This window comes from Garra rufa, chromosome 16, assembly GCF_049309525.1.
Source record: "Garra rufa chromosome 16, GarRuf1.0, whole genome shotgun sequence".
NCBI lineage: Eukaryota > Metazoa > Chordata > Actinopteri > Cypriniformes > Cyprinidae > Garra > Garra rufa.
The window spans coordinates 10,441,715-10,453,165 of NC_133376.1; positions in this window are offsets into that span (position 1 = coordinate 10,441,715).

Here is an 11,451-nt window from a genome sequence, read left to right on the forward strand (position 1 = left end):
GAAAGCTCGTCTGATAGCAGATTCTTTCTTTAATTCCCTTACTCCTTATTCAGACACTATGGCAGCACTCACTGAGAGGTTTGGGCGACCTCACCAACTTGCTCTAAGTAGAATAGCTGCTGTTATGGACTGTCTGGACGTCCAATCCGGAGATGGCAAGGCCTTTGAATGCTTTGCTCTCCAATTTCAGGCACTAGAAGGCCTTCTTAAAGGAACACTCCACTTTTTTTGGAATAGGCTCATTCTCCAACTCTCCCCGAGTTAATAAGTTGAGTTTTACCGTTTTGAAATCCATTCAGCCGTTCTCCTGTTCTGGTGATATCACTTTTAGCATAGCTTAGCATAGATCATTGAATCCTATTAGACCAAAATCATCACGTTCAAAAATGACCAACGAGTTTCGATATTTGTCCTATTTAAAACTTGACTCTTCTGTAGTTATATCGTGTACTAAGACCGGTGGAAATGCAAAACTTCAATTTTCTAGGCTGATAAGATTAGGAACTACACTTCCATTGCGGCGTAATAGTCAAGGAAGTTTGCTGCCGTAATAAGGCTGAAGCAGGAGCAGTAATACCACGCAGCACATGTGCAAATGCTAAACTAGCTGGGAACTCATTTCTGATAATACTCCGCCTGCTTCGGCCATATTACGGCAGCAAACTTCTTTGACCATTACGCCGGAATGGAAGTGTAGTTCCTAATCTTATCAGCCTAGAAACTTGCAGCTTTGCATTTCCACCGGTCTTAGTACACGATATAACTACAGAAGAGTCAAGTTTTAAATACAACAAATATGGAAACTCGTTGGTCATTTTTGAATGCGATGCTATTGGTCTAATAGGATTCAATGATCTATGCTAAGCTATGCTAAAAGTGATATCGCCAGAACAGGAGAACGGCTGAATGGATTTCAAAACGGTAAAACTCAACTTATTAACTCGGGGGGAGTTGGAGAATGAGCCCATTTCCAAAAAAAGTGGAGTGTTCCTTTAAGACACTTGGCGCAGAAGGAGAAGTTGAATTACATTGTGGATCCCTCGTGGCTTGACTTCTTACTAAACTGCCTCCAGAGTTGTGTTCATCCTTCAGAAGGCACATGAGCTATGAACCAGGTGTGGTGTACACACTCCTTGATTTTGTTAAGTGGCTCAAATTTGAATCATGGTGTCAAGATCCTGAAAGCATTAGTGGAGACAAGGTTCGAAGAGACAGAGTCAGACAGAGAACAGACTTCCGCAGAGATCTTACAGTCAAATCTCAACCAACCACCATCCTCCATGGTGCAGATCAACCAACTTTACCAGTGCCGCCACAGCCAGCCAAGAGCATGAGTAAAGTTAACGCTTTCTGTCCATACTGTGACAGCAAAGACCACTACCTAAGCCAGTGTGCCTCCTTCCAGGCACTTTCCAAAGACCAAATGACTGACTGGATACGGTCAAACAATAGATGTTGGAGGTGTGGACGCTCCCATCGAGCTGCGCAGTGCACTTTGAAGAAGTCATGCCGTTTGTGCAATGGAAAGCACTTGCAAATTCTTCATCATGTGAATGATAGGTCACGGAACGAAGGTACTTGCCTCGTTAGCTCTACCAGCACTCCATTGTATATGGATCAGCCAGAAGGGTCCAACCAAGTCCTTCTCAAGGTCATTTGAGTGATCCTGCAGCACAAGGGTAAAAGCTTAGACACATATGCCGTGCTTGATGACGGTTCTGAGCGCACGATCCTCCTGTCACCTGCAGCTAAAAAACTAGGTCTCACAGGACAGTCAGAGGACTTATCATTGAGGACCATAAGACAGGACATCACAAAGCTCCATGGTACAGCAGTTTCCTTCAAGATCTCAACAGCCTCTCAACCTAATAAGAGCTATCTTATTCAGAGAGCTTTTACGGCTGAACCCTTAAGCCTAGCAGAACATTCCTACCCCGTTGCAGCCCAGCAACAGAAATACAGTCACCTGAGAGGTCTACCACTTCAGCCCATCCATAAAGCCAACCCACTACTGTTGATTGGAGCAGACCATCCTCATTTAATAACCCCTATAGAACCAGTCCGCCTTGGTCCACCAGGGGGCCCTGCAGCCATTAAGACACGTCTGGGTTGGACTCTGCAAGGTCCAGCATGAGTCCTTGAAGATAAACTGCAGCCCCAACAGTGTCTGCACATTACCATTAAACCTTCAATGGTTGAGCTTTTTCAGCATGTTGAAAGACTCTGGCAGGCTGATGTTCTTCCCATTAGATCAGAGGGAGTGGTTACACGATCCAAACAAGATGAGGAAGCTCTTAACCTTCTGCGCACTCAGACCACCAGAGTACTGGTTGATGAAATCAATCGATATGCTGCCCCACTCCTTCGCAAGAAAGACATGCCTCTTCTTCAGGCTCCTAAAGAGGCAGTGCTGCCCAACCTAAGGAGCACAGAGAAGCGTCTGGAAAGGGATCCCATTAAAGCTGCTGTATACAAGGAGGAAATAAGGAAGCTAGAGGTATCTGGTCATGCACGCAAACTTACTCCTGGAGAAGTTGATACTGAGGGTGAGTCGTGGTTTATTCTGCACCATATTGTTCAACACAATGGAAAGAACCGTGTGGTCTTCAACTGTTCATTCCAGTTTAGAGGTCATAGCTTGAATGAATACTTACTGCCTGGACCAGCATTAGGCCCCTCCCTACTGGGTGTCCTGTTACGTTTCCGTGAGCATACAGTGGCAGTGAGTTCTGATATCAGAGGGATGTTTCACCAAGTCCGCCTCCTTCCTGAAGACAGACATCTCCTCTGTTTTGTTTGGCGGGACCTGGACAGAACCAAACCTCCTGATGTCTATGAGTGGCAAGTGTTACCTTTTGGCACCACTTGCAGCCCCTGTTGTGCCATTTATGCTCTTCAGCGGCACATCATGGACCATAGCAATTCCGGTGATGATCTCAGAGCCACGGTAGAGAGAAACTTCTATGTGGACAACTGTTTGAAGAGCCTACCATCACCTGAAGAGGCAAAACAACTTGTGGATAAACTCCGTGAACTCTTGGCCAGTGGTGGTTTTGATCTTTGTCAATGGGCAAGTAATGTCCCCAGTGTGGTTGAGCATCTGCCAGCAGAAGCACAGTCTGACAGCACAGAGCTGTGGCTGTCACAAGACCGGACTGACATACAGGAATCTACCTTGGGTTTAAAATGGTACTGCCAATTAGACACTTTTGGATATATGACCCGCCAAGTGAAGCCTGGACCCCGAACCCTTTGTCACATCTACAGAACACTCGCAACTCAGTATGACCCCCTTGGGTTTATCCTCCCGTTTACCACACGAGCCAAGGTTTTAGTACAAAGGTTGTGGGATAAGCAGAGGGAATGGGATGATCCCAACTTACCAGATGACCTCTTGAAACCCTGGAACGACTGGGAAGAAGAACTCCCCGACCTGGCCGACATTTCCCTTCCTCGTTGTTTCGTATCTTTAGACACTGACCAGTCTCAGGTTACCAAACAGAGACACATCTTCTGCGATGCCTCTGAGCAGGCCTATGGGTCGGTCTCATATCTGCGCACGGAGAATGCCAGAGGTCAAGTCCAGCTTGCCTTTATCATGGCCAGGTCTAGAGTTGCACCTAAACAGCGACATACCATCCCTCGATTGGAGCTGTGTGCAGACCTAAGTGGTGCTCAGCTAGCCAAACTAGTGGAGACGGAGCTTACAGTGACAATTAGCAGAGTAGTCCTGTGGACAGATTCCACAACCGTACTCTCCTGGATAAAATCTGAATCATACAGATTTAAAGTATTTGTTGGAACAAGGATTGCGGAGATTCAAGACCTTACTGCAAGGTGGCGGTACGTGGATTCCAATAGGAACCCAGCAGATGACCTTACCCGAGGTAAAACCCTCAAAGACCTGTCAGTGACCAACAGATGGAGCCAAGGACCATCGTTCCTCCTCGAACCAGAGTCAGCATGGCCGATAACTCCTGCCATACAACCCCCTGAGGACAGAGCAGAGCATCGTAAGGGAATATTTTGTGGTATCTCAACAGAAATACCTGTCCCAAGCATTCCTGATCCAGTTACTTGCAGTTCCTGGAAAGAGCTAGTAGAGGCAACAGTCCAGAACCTTAAAAGACAAGAACAGCCATCAGCTGCAGATTATGTAGCTGCAGAATCACTGATCTTCCAGAAATCTCAGATTGACAGTTTCCCTGACGACTACAGATTCCTCAAAGCTGGGAAACCTGTGCAGTCAACCATACGGCTACTCACTCTTGCACCAGAATTTGACGAGTCCTGTCAACTCATCAGAGTTGGTGGCCGTTTACGTAGGGCAGAAGGATTGGAGTCATCAGCAATCCACCCTATAGTTCTACATCCCCATCATTCCAGTACTAAATTACTAATCCAGGACTATGATAACAAGCTCTGCCACCCAGGAACAGAGAGTTTTTGCTGAGATGAGGAAGAATTTCTGGATAATAAGCAGCATCTATACAGAGACTGTCAAAGGTGGAAGGGTAAGCCAGCCATTCCTAAAATGGCAAATCTACCACCTTCCCGCTTGAGACTCCTTAAACCACCATTCTATAGTCCTGGTATGGACTGTTTTGGGCCATTTCAGATCAAAATCGGCAGACGCAATGAAAAGATGTGGGGGATCATCTTTAAGTGCCTTACCACAAGGAGTGTACATCTGGATCTTCTCACCTCAATTGACACCGACTCATTCCTAATGGCCCTAAGGAGGTTTGTAGCTCGACGTGGTACACCATTCGAGTTAATCTCAGACCAGGGCACCAATTTTCGTGGTGGAGAAAGAGAAATGCAAGAAGCCTTTTCAGCCCTCAGCCCTCAGCTACAGCATAAGCTGGCCAACCAGAAAATAGTCTTCCGCTTCAATCCACCAAATGCTCCACACTTTGGCGGGGCATAAGAAAGAGAGATCCGGTCAGTAAAGAATGCCCTACGCACCACCATTGGCTCACAGGTAGTGACTGAAGAGGTTTTCCTGACAGTCCTCATCGAAGTAGAGGGCATACTTAACAGTAAACCACTAGGATACACCTCAAGCAATGTAGCAGACATCGATCCTGTTACACCTAACTACCTGCTCATGGGGCGGCCAGATAGTTCCTTGCTACCTGTGGTCTATCCAGCCAATGAGCTCACGGGGCGTCGGAGGTGGAGGCAAAGTCAAGTACTGGCTGATCAGTTTTGGTCAAGCTTCATTCGTAACTACTTACCTACACTACAGACTCATTCCAAGAGGCATTCAGAAGTTAGGAACCTATCCGCTGGAGATGTAGTGATGGTTGTAGACCCTCAGGTTCCTCGTGCCTTGTGGTTAGTGGGCAAGGTTAAGAAAACCTTTCCTGAATCAGACGGCCTGATCAGGACTGCTGAGATCCAAATCAATGATAAGACTTACAATCGGCCTGTTGCTCGTTTGATTCCCCTTCCTGCTCTGTCAAACGACAATGAACGTTCCAAAGACTCAGGCCCCACAAACTGATTAAAGTCTAGAAAGGGACAAATATGCTTAGCATATTTGGGGGCGGCAGTGTAAAGAAGTTATAGCCAATAAGCGCTCTCGTTATTGGGTGACGTCATCTGGTGATCGTTTGCAAAAGAGTGAAGAGCGTGAAGTGTTCTGAGGCTGGACAATAATGATCACTTCCCATAAAATGGAAATTCATTATCGTGAGTCAATGAAACGATGTAAGTGTGCTTTCTTGTATTTACCTAAGAGGCTCTTTATTTGCATTTGGCATGTGACTGCATAACTTAATGAGTGTATTACTGCTAGCGAGTTTATCCAGCCGATCAACGATAGTAATTCACGTGTCTATGTTAATCTGCCATATTACTGCCTTTAATATGTTGTAGTACTTCATTTCATAGTTTAAGCAATGTTTGTAAATACGAAGTTTGCAGTATTCAATATCGGATATTGTGTGGATTGTCATTTACAAGTTGATCTTTGCATTTAACGTTTAACTTACTGACGCAGCAAACATTTAATGACCTTTTACTTACTTTTGTCTGTGAGGTTCACGCGCCATCTAGAGGCGCTACCTAGTAATACATTAATGTTTACTTTCAGTATATGTTCAACACTTGTAGGAAAGAATAGGATTGTGTATAATTGTTTCTTGCTTATTTTGACAAGTTATTGTTGTTATTATTGTGTATTTATTATTATCTTTGTTATTTCCAGACCACATCTAGACAAATGTTCATTGTAAGAGACGTCTGAGCAAGCAATGCCCTGTGGTCTGACTGTGCTGTTAATTCTCAATTTTCTTATTAAAATCTGGAACTGAGTCCTGCCTCAGGTGTCCTTACCGACACACCAGTGCGAACACAATCCCACCTGAACTAGTGCACATATAGTTAAAATTAACCATTTCCCACAATAAAGCATATGTAAAGATTTACTGAGCTCATGATGAAAGATGAAAACCTGTAACTCTTCACTTTACAATTAATTACAAAAAGTCTACTTTCATGAGATGTGGTGAGAGGAGCAGGACATGCACCAATAGAGAAGTATTTCTATTGCCGGCTGTCCACAGTTATTATGGGAAAAGACGGCATTGCACAGCATTGAGTGTGCATGTGCGCAATGTATTTAGTTTGATTAAGTTGGATTTAAGCATTTACATGCGTAACCTGATTATTATCTGATTATGTATTAGGGATAAACCATGCCTTTCAATTCGGTTGATATTTCATTTTAATCAAGCTCAGTGGGACTTGAGGTCGCTGTTCCCTTTCCTTGCACTGCACTTCCCTGATTGTTCACTCCTGTCGTGTCATTAGCAGCTCATTATCTCACACCTGTTCACAATTACTCAGACTATAAGAGACTCTCATTTCCCACTCATCATCGTGTCTGCATTGTCTTCGTATGTCTGTCTCTCACGCTCCAGATCTCTGTGTTCTTTGCTCGTGTTCCAGTTCTGTTTACTTTGTATTTTCTAGTCGTGTTGTGCCGTGTTGGCCTTTGGTTTGTGTTTGTTTATTGTTTTGTTTCATTAAAATCCTTCCCCTGCATTTGGACCCAGACCTCCTTCATCTCACGTGACAGGCAGTGGTTCTCAAACTTTTTTCAGAATCTACAGTATAAATAACAAAAAAATAAATGACACAATTCTTTCTTAGTCGTGCAGGCAATAAATGCAGCCATAATCTAAGTAGGCTACTATTTCAATATTTTGAAATATATATCAATAATATAAATTTTCCCATCAGAGCTATAGACAACTATACAACTTATTATAGCCCACATAATAACAGCCTAATTTGCGCGCATTGAGTATTCACTCTGTAAACGTGGGTAATTGCTTTTGAATGCGTGTGCACGTTTTACTTTTGGTTTCATTTTAACGATCGCGCGAATCAGCGGCACTGAGCGTGCATTCTACAATACAAGACATTACTTTTACAAAACCATTTGAAAGTGGGAGGACACAAACAGGATTTTGAAAAGGCCCAAATGGAAATTACGCCCCTGCATGAGCTGAACTCTGCCACTGAGTTATCATTTGTGAATTTATGCTTATGTGTACTGTAAGGATTAATTAGCTCAAATTTATAATGATTCAAATAAGGAATCGATTCGAAAGATTCGAAACTTGATTAAAATTGATTCAGAATTAATAGATTACACTTCTTAACCATTCGTCCAGCAAAGTGGTCAATTCAGCATAATGTATTAACTCAAAAGGTTTATATTATGTTCCTGGCCAAGATCACAAATAAACCAAAATATTACGTTAGGAAATTTTAAAGCTGAGGTAGCTTGATCTAAACACAGAAGTAGTAAGAAGGGCATACCGACTGCCAAAAATGATTAATGGCTTTGACCTTTTGACCTTTCCCCCTCCCCCGCCCCTCCCCCCTGGGGCCCACCCACGTAGAGCATGACCACGTGTTTGTCCCCGCGCTGAACTAGTGAACTCTACTGACCTTGTTTGATGGATTGACCAGGTGCGACGTCAACGGATGACAGGTTTATGGGCTGTTGAGAGGATTTATGAAGGGGTATACCGGGTGTTGCGTCAACGGATGACGGGTTTACGGTTGTAGCGAAAATTTACAACATGCATACCCCGATGTTGAACGGTTTAATGACGGGTTTACGGTTGTACCGACAAATTTATGAGCTCCTTACCCCGGTGTTGAACCGTCCAATGACGGGTTTACGGTTGTTGTGCCAAATTTACAATGGGAAGTTACCCGGTATCGCGTCAAGCTATATCCCCCAGGGATGGTGATATATGTTGTTTGCGCCGGGTAGTCCGGTGTTGCGCCATCAGGGTAGAGAACTATATCCTGTTTGCGTGTCCATCCGTTGTTGGGTGAGGAATGAAGCTCTGAAGAATGTTTTACGGTCTAGTCCTACATCAGTTGTAGGGAGGGGCGTTTATGTATGCTTATTACAAAAAGATGAGTATAAACAATTAACAAGTGCAAATAATACTAAACATAAAATCATAATCATAATATAAATAAAAAAAAGTAAAAACCTTAACCTTTTTACAGTCTATGGGGGTAAGTGTCTCCGTCTGCGTGCGTGTGTCTGTGGCCCTCTTTGGTCTCATATTCCCTCATCAGTGTGCTTGTGTGCAACAAGAGCACAGAGGCCCATTTGACCTCTTTGACCTCATACTCCCCTCCTCAGCATGCGTGTGTGCAACAAGAGCACATGTTAACAAAACCATTTGAACATCTTATATGTAAAAGTATCCGTACATGTAATGGCTGTATATAAAATGCTTTTCAGCAATATAATAATAGGAAATCTGTTTAAGAGTAAAATCTGCTCTATTTGAGAGGGGCTAGTCTGTGTCTCACAACCATTTTCGCAGTGGATTCGAATTAGTTCTTACTTCGCCCTACGGTATACCACTGTTTTAAGAAATCTGTGGATCGGATTACTGTGTGAAAGAGAGGGTTTGCAAACATTTTAAATGTAATACATTTATTTTACTAGTTATTTTTAATAAACGAAATGCAACTTATGCCTCCTGGCTTAAGCTTACATTTTAGCTGAACCATAATTTATTTCACATCAAACACAAAGTCTTTTATTTTATCCATAACCTTAAACCATAAAGTCTTTCTGTAATGTTTTAAAAATATAAATGATGACACTTGGGCCCAACAGTGTAGCTTATTCATGTATACATTCAGTCCTCCAAGTCGTATTCTTTTCTATAAAAAAGAAATGAATATAAACGATGTGATCACACATGATATAAAACAAAGCAAAACATTTACACTAGATTTTAGGTAACGGTAAGTATTGTAATGGGGAGCCAGCAATGTCAAAATAAGTAAAGGGGAAAAATGTATTTAAACAGACCAAACCATATGGATTATGGGGGACCTGGACATGCCTGGGCATGTCAGTTTGATACTTTGAAACCCCTTAACCTACCCAATCACAGTAAACTTTCTCTATTTCTATATTTTTTAATAAACATTATTTACTATATTTTTATAAAGTTTTTGTACTCTACAAAGTGAACACCTACCCGTCACACAAAAAGTTCGACCTACTTCCATTTGTAGTAAAATATTTTAAGTCATTTAAATTATTATAGTAGGACTCAAGACATTTCATCATAAATCACATTTATGTTGTTATATCAATGTAATATCCAAATTATTAGAAAAATGTGTGATCTGATAAGTCCTTTAAACATTTCAACCTAAAAAGTGACTCAAGTACAAACACTCACACAAACAAACATGAAAAATAAAACACAAAACACAAACAAACATGCAAACTAAAAACTAAAAAGCAAACACGACGCAAACTCAAACACAAACAAACATGCAAACTAAAAACTAAAAAGCAAACACGACACAAACACAAAACACAAACAAACATGCAAACTAAAAACTAAAAAGCAAACACAACACAAACTCAAACACAAAACACAAACAAACATGCAAACTAAAAAGCAAACACATGATGCAAACTCAAACACAAAACACAGTCATGCAGACTAAAACACAAACATACATGCAAAATAAAACACAAAAAGCAAACACATGATGCAAACTCAAACACAAAACATAAGCAAAAGACGAATTAAAAACATGTAAAACAATATTGTCACTAAAATTTTAAACAAGTATTTTTGTTTTCTCAAAACACATACGTATACGATCACGCTGCTCACGTATTATTGTAGCAAAACATCAGCAGCATTCCCAAACCCCCTCAGACCTCAGAGGGTTAAAATAGATGGTAATGCAAATATAATTATACATGACATCAAAGTATCAAACATGTTACTAAATCATTCATTGTACATTGTACTTAAACATGTATTCAACATTTAAGTTTATTGAACCCATAACCCACTTATTTTAAAGATGATATTAAACATTTCCATGTTTATAAAAATAAACATTTACAATACTTTTAGACGGTCATGTATATAAAACATAGTAACAAACATGTCACTTCAGCAAAACAAATCATTATACAACGTTCATTTTATATTTTTAAGTTTATTGAAGTTATAAAACATAGTAACAAACATGTTACTACATCGAAACAAATCATTCGTCGCTCATCTTAAACATGTATTCAACATTTAAGTTTATTGAACACATAATTCGCTTATTTTAAAGATGATACTTAACATTTCCATGTTTATAAAAATAAACCTTTACAATACTTTTAGGCGATCATAAATACAAAACATAGTAACAAACGTTACTAGAGCAAAACAAATCATTATACAACGTTCATTTTATATTTTTAAGTTTATTGAAGTGATAAAACATAGTAACAAACATGTTACTACAGCTAAACAAATCATTCATCATACATCTTAAACATGTATCCAACATTTATTGAGGTTTTGATCTTATAAAACACATCATGTACTTATTTTAAAGACGATACTAAACATCTCCATGTTTATAAAAATAAACCTTTACAATACTTTAAGGTGATCATACATTTAAAACATAGTAACAAACATGTTACTACATCAATGTTCATTTTTATTTTTAAGTTTATTGAAGTGATAAAACATAGTAACAAACATGTTACTACAGCAAAACAAATCATTCATCGTACATCTTAAACATGTATCCAACATTTATTGAGGTTTTGAACTTATAAAACACATCATGCACTTATTTTAAAGATGATAATACACATCTCCGTGTCTTTTATAAGAAGAAACCAAATGCATCTTCTTCGAATACTCGCTGACTTTACGCGTAAATCACACAACACATGTGAGGAGTGTCTTCTAGGGCTCTCCTGGGAATATACAGTTGTTCTGAAAAAGCTAAATGAAAAACATTCGGACGCATACGAGACTCCCAATGTAAGGAGAAATCTCCACAGCCCATCTCATGGATGCTTGCAACTAATCGCGAAACACACAACATTATTTTACACTCACTGTTTTAATTTGT